Here is a 14,622-nt window from a genome sequence, read left to right on the forward strand (position 1 = left end):
CTTTGGGGTTTCAGAAACCCAAGTCAGGCCCAGTAGTTCATTCTCTTCCTGCTGCCCGCGGATCCAGATGTAGAACTCTTGGCTCCTTCTCCAGCACCACGCTGGCTACATGCTGCCATGCTTGGATGAAACCTCTGAACCTGTAAGCCAGGCCTAATTAAACATTTTATTTTGTAAGAGTTGCCATGGTCACAGTATCTCTTCAGAGCAATCGAAACCATCACTAAGACAGTAACCCCAAGAAAACTCAGGGTTCACCAAGTTGGACTTTGGTGGCCTCTGTACTTTGGTCTGTCATTGGTTTCCTCTCTGGGGTGAATAGAGTATCGACTCTCCCTGGTCACGTGACACTGTGAAATAATGTCTTTGAATACAATAGGACAATTGCATTCATGAACTTTATCAGCTGTGGTTTTTTTTTTCCACAAGATCTCCACAAAGATGGGGTACAGTGGCACATACCTCTGTTTCCAGTACTTGGGAGGCAGGAGGATCCCTGTGAGTTTAAGGCCAGCCTTGTGTATACAGAGAGTTCCAGGACAGCCAGAGCTACACAGTGAGATTTTGTTTCAGAAAACAACTCCATGCCCCCCACACAAGATCAAGTAAACAGAAAGCACAGATGGGAAACTTTGGTAGTTGATGGCGTTGGGTAAGCAGGGTGCATGAGTTTTCTGCAGGGAAGTGGCCCCTGGTAGGTTTCTCATGCTTCAGTAGCTCACCCTACACTCGGGCACATACAGATTGCACTGACTGAACACAGTGGGCCGTGTCGAGGTGTGGTATGAAAATGGGCCCCACAGGCTCATAGGGAGGGGCATTATTTGAAACAATTGGGACATGGGGCCTCGTTGGAGGAAGTACGTCACTAGGAGTGGGTTTTGAGGCTTCACATGCTCAAGCCAGGCCCAGCGTCACTCTCTTTGTCTGCTGTTGATCCGTTGATCCAGATGTAGACCTCTTAGCTACCTCTCCGGTTCCATGTCTGTCTGTGCTGCCATGCTCCCTAATATAATGATAATGAACCACAAGCTGACCCAAATTAAATTCTTTCCTTTGTAAGGGTTGATGTGGTCATGGTGTCTCTTCCCAGCAATACAAATTCTAACTAAGACATGGAATTTCTTAGTTAGGGTTTTTATTGCTTCAATGAAACACCATGGATTAAAACCACTTCCGTTTCACTGTTCATCATCAAAGGGGGTCAGGACAAGAACTCAGAGCAGGAACCTGGAGGCAGGAGCTGATACAGAGGCCATGGAAGGCTGCTGTTTACTGGCTTGTTCTCCATGGCTTGTTCAGTCTGCTTTCTTATAGAACCCAGAACCACCAGCCCAGGGATGGCACCACCCATCATGTGCCGGGCTCTCCTCCCATCATTAACAAATTAAGAAAATGCCCTACAGCTGGATCTTAAAGAGGCATTCCCTCAGTTAAGGTTCCCTCCTTTCAGATAACTCTAATTTGTGTCCAGTTGGCATCAAACTACACAGCACAATTGGCCTTTTGTCAACATGATACACAAATATAACTACAACTTTTCCTTTCTTCATTCCCAAGGCCACACGTTAATAACACTAATAACACAACAATACAAAATACTTCACAAACTCTTAAAAATCCCTAGTCTTACAGGGCGGTGGTGGCACACATTTTTAATCCCAGCACTCAGGAGTCAGAGGCAGTCAGATCTCTGTGAGTTTGAGGCCAGTTTGGTCTACAAAGTGAGTTTTCAAAGTGAGTCTCGAAAAAGCAAACAAACAAAAACAAACAAGAAAGCCCCTAGTCTTTACAAATCAAACACTTTAAAGTTGAATCTTTGTAAAAAAAAAATTGAGTCTCTTTTCAAACCTAAAATCTATGTAGAATTCAGGCTTTCAATTATGGTATTTTGTAAAATCAAAAATATGTTAAATACGTCCTTACTTCAAGAGGGAAGAGCCAGGCAACGGTCACAATCTGAACAAAGTAAAACCACATTCCAACAGTGTGAATAACTTGATGTCCAATATCTGGGGTTCACTCACAGTCTTCTGGGATCTTTCCTCTAAGGGGCTCGGGTATCTTTGCGGTGTCAAGCCCCTACTTCTTTGCATGACCTCTTCGATCCTGGGCCTTCAGTTGCCACTGACGCTGCAGCTTTACCAATGGCCTTTCCTGGTTCTCACAGTACCAGGCTTCAACTGCTGTTCATGACCCCTTCAGGCCTTCAAAACCAGTACCACCTGGATGACCCTTACACTACCAAGTTCTGCTGCCAACTAGAGATATACCATGGGTTGCTTCTAGAACACAGCTTCTGTGTGTTGACCCTGAGGATTTCCAGATTTCACCTCAACAATGTTTCTCTCTCTCTCTCTCTCTCTCTCTCTCTCTCTCTCTCTCTCTCTCTCTCTCTCTCTCTCTCTGTCTGTCTGTCTCTCTCTCTCTCTGTCTGCCTCTGTGTGTGTGTGTGTGTTTGTTGTTTTTTGAGACAGGGTTTCTTTGTACCTTTGGAGCCTGTTGTGGAACTAGCTCTCTAGACCAGGCAGGTCTTGAACTCACAGAGATCTGCCTGTCTCTTCCTTCTGATTTCTGGGATTGAAGGCGTGCGCCGCCACCACCACCTGGCACTGGTCCCTTCTTAGCACTGCTGATGTCTCCATCCCAGCAAAGCAAAGGCTTCCCTCTAGCAGTTCTGCTGCCTTGTTCATCACAGCTGACTCTCCAGTCGCAGATAATCAGGACCACAGAAACTTAGTTCAAACAACACATGGCCCCGGAAGAGTCTTTGCTTCCCTCTGAAACTTCACAATCCAGGCCTCCAGCGTCTGTACTGCTCTCAACATTCTTATCTTTCAAGCTCCCACAGAACAGGTCACTGTGCTTTCAACACTCAATGAATTTTCTAGTCCAAAGTTTTAAAGTCCATCCTCAAGACAACATGGTCAGGTCTGTCACTGCAATACCCACTCCTGGTACCGGTTAGGGTTTCTATTACACCAATGAAACACTGTTACATAAAACTCTCCAGCACATGAGAGAAGACGAAGTTGGGAGAGACACATGGCAGAGGGGCCTTAGAAGAATTAGAGGGGGATTGGGGGTTGATATGATCAAAATGCATTTCATGCATTCATGAAATGGGGAAAGGATGAATAATTTAATAGAGTTTAGAAAGAAATAGACTGTCTGAGAAGGGCTCCAATAATTCCAAAGAAATCATCCAATGGATTGACAGATGAGATCACATGGCATTGAAAAGCTTCTACACAGACAAGAAAATAAACCTCAGAGTGGAGTAATCAGGAAAAATTTTGTCAGCTCTACATCAGATCAGGGATTGATATCTAAGATAAATAAAAAATTGTAAAAACTAAATATAAAACCCCCAAATCATCCAGTTAATAAATGAGCTAAAAAACCAGAGGGATGCCACATAAGATAAGAACCCTTGCTGCTCTACCAGAGGACCAAAGTTCTATTTCCTGTACACCCAAATCAGGTGACACACAGCCACCTGTAACTCTATCTCAGGGCATCCGATGGCCTCCTCTGTCTGCAGCAGGCATCCACAGACATATGGCCAACACTCATGCAGACACACATACATATGCATACAATAAAGAAAATAAAAAAGAAATACAAATGGTCAGTGATTGCTTTAAAAAGTATTCAACATCCTTAGCCATTATTAATAAAAATGAAACACCTGCTTTGAGAGTCTGACTTTCCCCAGTCAAAAATGGCTGCTATTAAATAAAAAGTAAGTGGTAGGAATGAGAAAATGGAGGAAGAGGAACCATTATCTGCTGCGGGTAGAACAATAAACTGTGCAGCCACTGTAGAAATCAGTGTGGAGGTTCTCAACAAAACTGAAAATAAGACAGTCGTGGTGGTGCACTCAGGAGGCAGAGGCATATGGATCTCTGTAAGTTCGAAGTCAGCCTGGTCTACATAGCGAGTTCCAGGACAGTCAGGCTGATATGGAGAGACCCAACCAACCAAACAAAAACAACAAAAAGACAAAAACAAAAGACCAGAACATAATAGTAAAACAAAACTAAAACTTTGAAAATAGAACTAATTTTGTTGTAATGTCTAACTAATGGGAAATATTAATAAGTAAAACCCCCCAAACTAGCTCTTTGAGGTTCTCCATAGTTTTTAAGGCTATAAAAGTAGGGAGGCAAATCTCTGTGAATTTGAGGCTAATAAACATAGCCAGTAAGTATTTATTTCTAAATGTATCTAAATGTATAAATTGACTTGGTATGATGTGTCCTGTCTGCAACCCTTACTGACTGCCCAACCTTAAAATTTACTTCTGGATGTTCTGGTTATTGTGTCTGATATAATAAGGATTAAAATAGTAAAAATAATAATAATAACATCTTTAAATAATACTTTAAATTCTTATCTTAGGACTTACAGATTGTTCATGAGATATGGGTTAAAATCTATATAATTTATAACAAAATTTGACTTTCAACAAATGAATAAAGACTTATACTAAAATTTCCATACATGGGTACATATATATATGTATGTATGTATGTATGTATGTATGTATGTATATATATAAATGGCTCAACTCCTATTTAAAATGCATATACACATATATGACTTAAATTTAACTATATAAGAGCTTGATTTAATTACACATGTATGTGCTTATAATTAAGATGCAAATATTATTTTTACGATTACATGTCATATAACACTTTTTAGTCTTAATGAGCTCTCTCTACATTGCATCTCCGTACATCGTATCTCCTTCCAGCCTAAGGAAGCAACAAATTTCAAGTGTTTTAAATTGATTTGGACTTTTATATGATGATAAAAATTTAAGATTATAAAGAACTATTCAGAGTAACAAAAACTAATTTAGAGATTTACACATAAGAACTTATGTCTTTGCCATTATCTAACATCAAGACTTCAGAAACGTTAAAGAAATAACAACATATGTTTGATAAGTAAGGTATTTGATAAACAAGATATATATTCTGTGATAAAATACCTGCCCCTCATAGAGGTTTGTTTTTTAGGATTATATATTTAGGCAGGGGACTCATGGCAATGTGGGCCTCTGTGTTCCTCAGTCCCTGCTCAGGGCCCACACCCCACCTCACAAACAGCTTTTCTCCCCTTCCCATTAGGCCTTGGGATCTTTCCCTCATCACTTTTCCTTCCTTCTCACGAGACAGTCTTAGTTTGGCACAAACCTGTTCTGCTCTTACCAATAGAATGGCTATCTTAGTTTCTTTATTGAACTCATCATCTACTATTAAAGGATTTTAGTTTGATACTAAAAGAGCTTCAATTAAAACCATTATTTTAAGACTAAATCTGGCAGGAGTGTTATATAAAGTCCTAGTTATGAAAGCTGCTAACACATTGTAGACTGTTAAGAAATACAAGTTAAGAGTCATCTTATAAATTACCAAGCTCTTTGGTTATAGTCATGCTAAGCACTGGTGTGGTTATTGCAGGGAGAAGTCTTACCTAGTGCTCTGTGTGCTTAGGGCAAATAACTGGTGGCAAGGGTTATCTGCTGAGATCTTCCTAATGGACAGACAGTCCTCACATGCTCAGAGATCTGCAGAAAACAGCAACTAAATGTTTTATTTAAAAGCTTTTTGTAATAGCGAGGCAAACCAGTTCCAGACATCTCCCCTATTTCTTCCAAGGAAGACTGATGGAAGCAGAAGAATCTCTACCCAAAACTGGCCTCAAAATTGGCAGAAGTAGCCACTGAATGAACCTGCCTTTCACCTCAAGCTGCAAAGACCCTCTTTAGATGGTGGATAAATCAGGACACTGGGGAATTTAATACCTAGAGTTGCCTAAGGCAAAAGGTAGGCTGGTCCTCTAATGAGTCCTCACGCCAGGGAAGCTTGTGGGATCTTCAGGGAACTTGCAAGCCGACCTCTGCCAGCTGGAAGACAGATGTTGCCCTATGACCTGCCCTTAACGACCAAGGAGGACCTTGGGGTAGCTGTCTGGACAGCCAGCAAGTAATTCTCTGTCAATTTTTAATCAATAATTCAGGTAAAGTTTACTCCCTTAATAACTCTGACACAGTTTGACAACTAATACCTTTGCCAGCTTAAAAGCAGCAACCAGGGCTTCAGCCGCCTTCTCAGTTCTCTATAAAATTCAGGTAACAGACCTCACTGTCTTAGATCCAATACTAAGTCCAGACACAGGTCACCTCGTTACAAGACTCAAAATAAATAAATAAATAAACTCACAAAAGAGATTTCAGTATAACTTCTTACCATTCCTTTGTTTACAGGAGCTTACTTTACAGTGACTGTGCTGGCCAGCTACTTGGAATTAATGGCAAATTAGATAAAAGTTGTTTTAAAATGCAAAACTTAAGATGCGAGGGCCTAAGAATGTTTGAGGGTCTAAGAAAGTGTTTTAAGACATGTAATGCAAGTTATGAAGGTCTGAGGACAAGAAGATTTCAGGGTATAAAAAAGTGACTTAAGGCGCATAAACGCGAGTTACAAAGGTCTGAGGACAAAAAGGCTTAAGTGCTGAATAAGCAAAAAAGACTTGAGATGCTTAAAAGAATAAAATGTGTTCCAGATTTCTCTCTCATTACGCTACTGTTATATTAAGACTCCACAATTTCATACTCTTAGCATGAATTGACAAAATCTGATAAGCTATTAATCTAGCTCTGGCAGAATCCTACCACAGTCACCATAGCCACCAGCTCAAGATTTCAACTTCCCTTTGCTTGTTTCCTAACTACAGACCGCAAAGGTGCTGTGTATTGCACAGAAAACACATGTCCCAGATTTCTGGATAAAGAAAAAATGTTAATGCTTTCAACCAGATTCATACATGGTACAAGTATACTGCCATTTCTGCAGTATAAATTTCATGACAGATTATAAACAGTTTCTCTGATATTCCTCTTTGCTTCTCTATCCTTTTGTATAGGATTATTGATTGTTTTGAGTTGATCTTGTATCCTGCCACAACACTGAAGGTATTTATCAGCTGTAGGAGTTCTTTGGTAGAGTTTCTGGGGTCACTGATGTACACTATCATATCATCTGCAAATAACGAAAGTTTGACTTCTTCCTTTCCCATTCGAATCCCCTTGGTCTCCTTATGTTGTCTTGTTGCTATTGCTAGAACTTCAAGCACTATGTTGAAGAGATATGATGAGAATGGACAGCCTTGTCTTGTTCCTGATTTTAGTGGAATGGCTTTGAGTTTTTCTCCATTTAATTTGATATTAGCTGTTGGCTTGCTGTATATTGCTTTTATTATATTGCAACATGATCCTTGTACCCCTAACCTCTCCAAGACCTTTATCATAAAGGGGTGTTGAATTTTGTCAAATGCTTTTTCAGCATCCAATGGAATGATCATATGGTTTTTTCCTTTCAGTTTATTTATATGATGGATTACATTGATAGATTTTCGTATGTTGAGCCAGCCCTGCATCTCTGGGAGGAAGCCTACTTGATCGAAATGGATAATGTTTTGATGTTTTCCTGGATTCGGTTTGCGGTATTTTCTTGAGAATTTTCGCATGGATGTTCATGAGTGAGATTGGCCTGTGATTCTCTTTCTGGGTTGAGTCTTTGTGTGGTTTTGGAATCAGTATCACTGCAGCTTCATAAAGAGTTTGGCAGTGACTCTTCTGTTCCTATTGTGTGAAGCACATTGAGGAGTATAGGTATCAGCTGTTCTTGGAAGGTCTGGTAAAATTCTGCATTAAAACCATCTGGTCCTGGGCTTTTTTGCTTGGGAGGTTTTTTTTTTTGTTCACCTGTGGTTGGGACCATTTGGCATCCTGGCCTGCAGCTGCTCTTCCTTGCTAGAGATCTTTCCTTTCCTTCTGATTTGAGTTACTAAAGGCTGTGTCAAAATTGTTTACCAGCTCTGCTTCACAAGCACGTGTTGCCTTGGCCTTGAGGATCAGAGGATAAGGATTTCATCTGTTGGCCCACTTGACTGTTGGGTATATAAGCCTCCAGGGTGCTATTGAATAAAGGGCTTCTTACTCATGATTAGAAGACCCTGTCTCTCTGACTGTGTGTTTGTGTATTTTAACCTTCAGTCCCTTGCCCGAAGCTCGTGAACTGGTCGTCCTCGGAAGGTGAGGTTGGATTGAGGTACGTGTCAATCCTGAAGTCCTTCGCTCGGGTTTTGGTTCCAGGCCATGCTGGCGTGGCAAGTTGAAGTCCAACGGAGGAAGAGAGGTAAGCAGACAGGGTAGTCCCCGGCTGGGGGCCACGTATTGAGGAATTAAGACAGGACACCCTCTGAAAGAGGAGGTGGGAGGGTGAATTGAAGGCTTCCAAAAGATAGAATGTATAAAGCTCATAAATGTGTACAGATGTATGGTATGTTGATTGTGTTGGCTTTGGTATTCTGGAATGGAGAAAGATATTTGACTCTGGGAACTGCTAAAAAAGGTATTTTGACTTCAAAGTACGGGCCTAAGGATTTCATGCTTTGGAAAAGAGGTTCTGCTTTCATCTCCACAGAGGATGAGAACCTGAGGATTTAGTCAAGATTCATGTGGCTTGATTCACTGAGACCTCCTGAAAAGTTGCAGTAAAATACCCCCAGAATGCAGAGCCCCACTCAGCAGGAAGTAGCCAGATAGGGAATTTGGGTGTCACCAGCCTAAAAGATTATTTAAGTGGGGCCCCTTCAGTGGTTCTGGAGCAGCAAGCCTGCTTTCCTGAGTTCGACTCCACTCCATGCACCAGTTTGGACCCAGAACGAATGCAGCTGGGGCTAGAAGGCAGCTGGTGCAGAGCTTAGCTAGGCGGCTGTGGTGGAAAGCATATTGCCCTGGCCCAGTTGGTGCCCTGCCTGGGAGTGGAGATAAGCTGGAGCACAGACCCTGCTGAGCTTCCCGAGAAGGCAGCAGGGGAGCAAAGCAAAGGTGGTGGCGGTTCCAGGCTCTGCACACCCAAGGGTCTGTGGTGCAAGCAGTAGGTTTTCCCTGCAGCACCGAGAAACCTGCTTAGTAGCTGTGAAAGGTCTCTGAGCCTGTGTGCTGCCTGGGCCGGTTGTGGTGGCGCAGGCTGGTAGGATTTGTGGAAGGAGCTCTAAAATTGCTTAGAGTATAGATCAGGTGCATTTACAAAGGGTGGATTATAAGCCTATACAATTATGAGCGTTAACATCTCATTTTGCACAAACTGTTTTTTTTTTTTTTTTTTTTTTTTTTTTTGCAATCTGGACCTATTTTGTGAGTACATAGGCCTGTTTCTCCTCGTGTTACGCCAAATTATGAGTTCTGCAATTGCTTTGCAAAGTAGAAAAATGGGTATAAAAACCTTTGACAAATTTCCAGACAAAATTATACTTCTCTGATAAAGATCAATTGTTACATTTACAGCAATAGAATGATGATTGGACTCTATATTTATCAACTGATGAAATGATTGATAGCCTTTATCCCCAACATTCCTTGTTCAGTTTCTTTAAAAATCATCCTGTTCTCTTTCCACGGATAGTAAAACCTAGGCCTCTGGTGGGAGCTCAGTTTTTACAGATGGTGCCCGTAAAGGAAATGCTGTGGTAGTTTCTCAAGGTTAGTATTCCAAACACCTGTTGGCAATGTCTCTGCTCAAGCAGCTAGTTCTTTTTTTCTTTTGTAGTATGGAATAGCACCTTTGGGGGGGAAATGTTGGGACTAATGAGTCCTGGCTTTCAGCTGTTCTTCCCTCCTGGAACCTTCTAACTAAAGTTACTAGAAGCTGTGTTTAGAGGATCAGAGGATGGGATTTTCACCTGTTGGCCATTGGCTGCAGTGTATTTAAGCCTACATGGTGTTAATAAAGGTGGGGCTTTGGTATCAGTGTTAGGTCTGTGTGTCGGTCTGTCTCTGCATGTGTGTTCTCAACCTCCAGCCCCTTGCCTGAAGCTCGTGAACTGGGTTCTAGCGCACAGAGCACAGACACGGGGGTGCGGTGTTGGGCAGGGAAAGATTCTTGGTTGCTTTTAAAGAAACTGTGTCCTGAGCCACTGCTGGGATGACCACTCCAGTGTTGCCTTGTTGGTTCAGGTACCAGCCATCATACCACTGCCAATTACCAAAAAGACTAAGCAGACTGAGATGACCCTGTATCTAGAGAAACGAGATTCTGGAGAGATAGCTGCAGTGGTTGCTGTCATCGTGGTGTCTGCTGCTGCAGCCATGGTTGAAGGACTGGCAATGGCACAAACATAGTTGGTGTTGAACACCATGGATAAACTGGCAAGACAAGTCAGTGCTGCTCTCCAGACTCGGAATACCCTGAACGTCCACATTAAATTAGGACTTTTGAATTTAAGCCAACAGACTGCCCCATTGTAGGAGCAAGTGGACTTATGGCTTGTACAACAAATGTCTTGTTCACACTTTGATCGTTCCATTTGTGTGACATCTGTTAGTATTGCTAATGCCTCTTACGTGGTGAAACAGCTCAGTGGTTACTTGAATAGCCCTTGGAATGTTACAATTAGCACACCAGATTGTCGATACCTGTCGCTAACTGTATGGTAGCGCATGGAGCTCAGACAGGTGTTGTGCGCTGCACACCTGGCCTTGATTTAATTTTGGTATTGTATTTATCTAAAAACAAGTCCATTTCTTTTTATCTTCCAACTTTGTGGCATATAGGCTTTTGTAGTAAGACCTAACGATTCTCTGAATTTCCTCAGTGTATGTTATGTCCCCCTTTTCTGATCTTGTTAATTTGTGTGTTCTCTCTCTGCCTTTTGATTAGTTTGGAAAGGGGTTTGTCAACTTTTTTTTTCTCAAAGAACCAGCTCTTTGTTTCTTTGATTCTTTGGATTTTGTTTCTATTTTGGTTTTCAGCCCTCAGTTTAATTATTTCCAGTCTTCTACTCCTCCTGGGTGAGTCTGCTTCTTTTTTTTTCTAGAGCTTTCAGCTGTGCTGTTAGTCTCTAATGTGAGCTTTCTCCTTTTTTTTAATGTGGGCACTTAACGCTTTTATTGTGTTCCATAGGCTTGGGTATGTTGTCTTTATTTTCATTGAACTTAAGGAAGACTTTAATTTATTTCTTCCCTGACCCAGGGGCGGTTCAGTAGCTGACTGTTCAGTTTCCATGAGATTTTAGGTTTTCTGGGGGGTACAATTGCTGTTAAATTCTAACTTTATTCCATGGTGATAAGCCACAGATACAAAAAAGTTTAGTAACCACCTGTGTAATTTTGCTTTGTTACTGAGTATGTGATCAATTTTTGAGTAGTTTCCATGAGATGCTGAGAAGATATATTCTTTCCTATTTGGGTTGAATGTTCTATAGATGCCTGTTAAGTCCATTTAATTTATTACCTCCGTTAGTGGGGCAACCAGGCAGGAAGTAGAAGCAGGGCAACAAGAACAGGAGAATTGTGGGAAGAGAAACAGCTGCATTGTCACAGAGAATCAGACATAGAGGAAGCAAAATGAGAATGCCTCACTAATAACGGTACCAAGCCACGTGGCTAACATAGACAAGAATTATGGGTTACTGTATGATGTAAGAATTAGTTACTAAGCCGGGCGGTGGTGGCGCACGCCTTTAATCCCAGCACTCGGGAGGCAGAGGCAGGCAGATCTCTGAGTTCGAGGCCAGCCTGGTCTACAAGAGCTAGTTCCAGGACAGGCTCTAGAAACTACAGGGAAACCCTGTCTCGAAAAACCAAAAAAAAAAAAAAATTAGTTACTAAGAAACCTGAGCTAATAGACCAACCAGTTTATAATTAATGTAGACCTGTTTTGGGGGAGCTGATTGGCTGTGGGATCGACAGGACGGAAATCTGTCAACAAATGTATAGACCTCTGTTTATTTAGGACAGAATGGCTGCGGGACCAGGTGGGACAGAAATCACTGTCAACGGAGAAGGTTCCATCAGGTGCTGAGAAGGTATGTGCTTTTGTTTGGATTGAATGTTCTATGGATGTGTGTTAGGGCCATTTGAGTCCTCACATGTTCTTATTTCTCTGTTAACTTTCTGTCTGGCAGACCTGTCCCATGGTGAGAGTGGGGATACTGAAGGCTCCACTATGAGTGTGTGGGACCTGATATGTGATTTAAGCTTTAGCAATGGTTTTTACAAATGAGTGCACCCTTGTATTTAGGGCATAGATGTTCAGAATTGAAAAATCCATCAAGATGAAGCCTCCTTTGAAAATGACCTTCATCTCTTAATTACTTTTTGAAGTCTATTTTGATATGAGGATAACTACACCAGCTTTTTTCCCAGACCATTTGATTGGAAAATCTTTTCCCAACTTGTTACTTTGAGGTAATGTATGTCTTTGAAGTTGTGCTTTGCTTCTTGTATGCAGCTGCAGAATGGATTCTGTTTTTGTATCCAATCTTTTAGCCTGTGTCTTTCTGTAGGCAAATTGAGTCCATTGATATTAAGGGATGATATTAAGGGATGATAATGACCTGTGATTGCTAGTTCCTGTTTTTGTTGGTGATGGTGATATTGTGTGTGTGTGTTTCTCTTATGAATATGCTTGTGCCGGGTTATCTATTGCCTGTGTTTTTATTGATGTATCTAACTTCCTTGGGTTAGAGTTTTTCTCCTAGTACTTTCTGTAGGGCTGGATTTGAGAATAGATATTGCTTAAATATGGTTTAGTCATGGAATGTCTTGTTTTTCTCTGACTGTGGTGATTGAAAGCTTTGCTGGAATTAGTCTTTGCTGGCATCTGTGGTCTCTTAGTGTCTGCACAACAGCTGACCATGACTTTCTGGCTTTCACTGTTTCCACTGAGAAGTTGAGAGCTAAATTTTAATAAGTCTGCCTTTATGTTACTTTGCGTTTTCCTTTGCAGCTCTTAATATTCTTTCTTCTGTATGTTTAATGTTTTAATTATGTTTTGAGGGAGCTTTTCTTGGGTTCAGTCTATTTGGTTGTTCTATAAGCTTCATGTATGTTTTTATAGGTAAGTACCTTTATCTTGGGAAAGCTTTCTTTAATTTTAATTGATTTACTGTGTTTTTGAACTGGACTTCATCTCTTTCTCTATCCCTATTCTTAGGTTTGGTCTTTTCGAGATGTCACAGATTTCCTGGATAATTTGTGTTAAGAATTGGATCTTACATTTTTCTTTGACTGATGAATCTATTTGCTCTGACTTCTTAAACTCCTAAGGTTCTCTCTTCCATCTCTTGCATGCATAAACAACAGAATACATCTGTAGTTCCTTATAATTTACCCAGATTTTTCATTTCCAAAGTTCTCTTGGGCTTTCTTTATTGCCCCTTTTCAATTTTTAAGTCTTTAACTGTTGCCTTCACCTGTTTGACTGCTTTTTGGGTTTACTTTAAGGGATTTATTGATTTCTTTCATTTCTTCCACTTCTGTAAGGGATTTTTTTCACTTCCTCTTTCAGTGCCTCAATATCTCCATAAGGTTATTTTTAGTGTCATTTTCTTCTACTTCACCTGAGTCGGGATGTTATGGTTTTCTGGCTGTAGAACCAGAAGTTCCAATAATCCTTCAATTAGTGTTACTTATGCATACTCTCGGCTTTGGTCTTAGATATCATTTATAGAAGTCTGCCAAAATACACATTGCGGATGTTCTACTGAAACTTTCGACTCATCCTCCGTGATTTTTCTACTGTCAACAGCAATATTTTTTACAGCAGGCACTGGATTTTTCATTGTCCTGGGGAGGCATGTGCCCCACAGTGACTGAGATGTTTGAACTGGGGTCTGTGGGGAAAAAACCCCTAAGGAGTTTCCCAGTGGTGACAGCTTACCTTGTTTCTTATTTGTCTGCATTTATTGGTCCAATGTTGGCTTTTGCCTCATCTTCTATATAATCCAGAAGATTGAGACTTTTTATTTTTATTTCCAGAAGAGACATTATTTGTATGAATGCCCTGTCTACAATCCCTTCTCAGATGGCCCATTCTACCTCAATAAAAACATTTGATATCTTGATGACTTTTCATACCTTTGGAAATTGCTTCTCCTTCCCAAGCCTCAGTCAAGATTTGTTTTATAGTCAAATGGCTCAACATTGACTGGGTGCAGGATCTATTCATCCATTGGTGCTGATCTGACCTCTAATGGTCCAAGTATCATTTTGCATTCTAAGTTGGCATTTTCAAAATCCAGAGATTCAGTAAGTACTTGTCTAGCTTCTGGATCTGTTTCCCCTATTTGTAGAGCTTAAGTAATCTTTGTAAAAAGTCACTAAAATGATTCTCTTGAGCCTTGCATGACCTTAGCATATGATTCAATTCTTCTTTCTAGTTCTTGAATCTGTGTCCCGAGCATTCAGGGCTGCTGTATGGCACAGGAACAAGATGTATTCATTGTCTATAGCTTGACTATCTGTCAGTGTAACAGCCCTCACCAAGAATTTCATCTTGGGAGGCCTCAATTCCTCTGGCTCTACCTTGATGTTCCAGGGCTTTAGCCTCCTCTCTCCAATAGCACTTCCACTGTAGCTACAGTCCATCTTCTAGCATGGCTGAGACTGATTGAAGCCAATCATTTTGAGTAACCTTATTTCTGGAAGCCTATGATTTTACCAACTCCCTCACATATGGGGATTGCATGCCATAAGATGCTACTGCTTGATTAATATCTTTAGATCTTTCAAATGTATAGGTTTCAATTTACATTCTGTAT

Source organism: Arvicola amphibius, chromosome 8 (genome assembly GCF_903992535.2).
Source record: "Arvicola amphibius chromosome 8, mArvAmp1.2, whole genome shotgun sequence".
Classification (NCBI taxonomy): Eukaryota; Metazoa; Chordata; class Mammalia; order Rodentia; family Cricetidae; genus Arvicola; species Arvicola amphibius.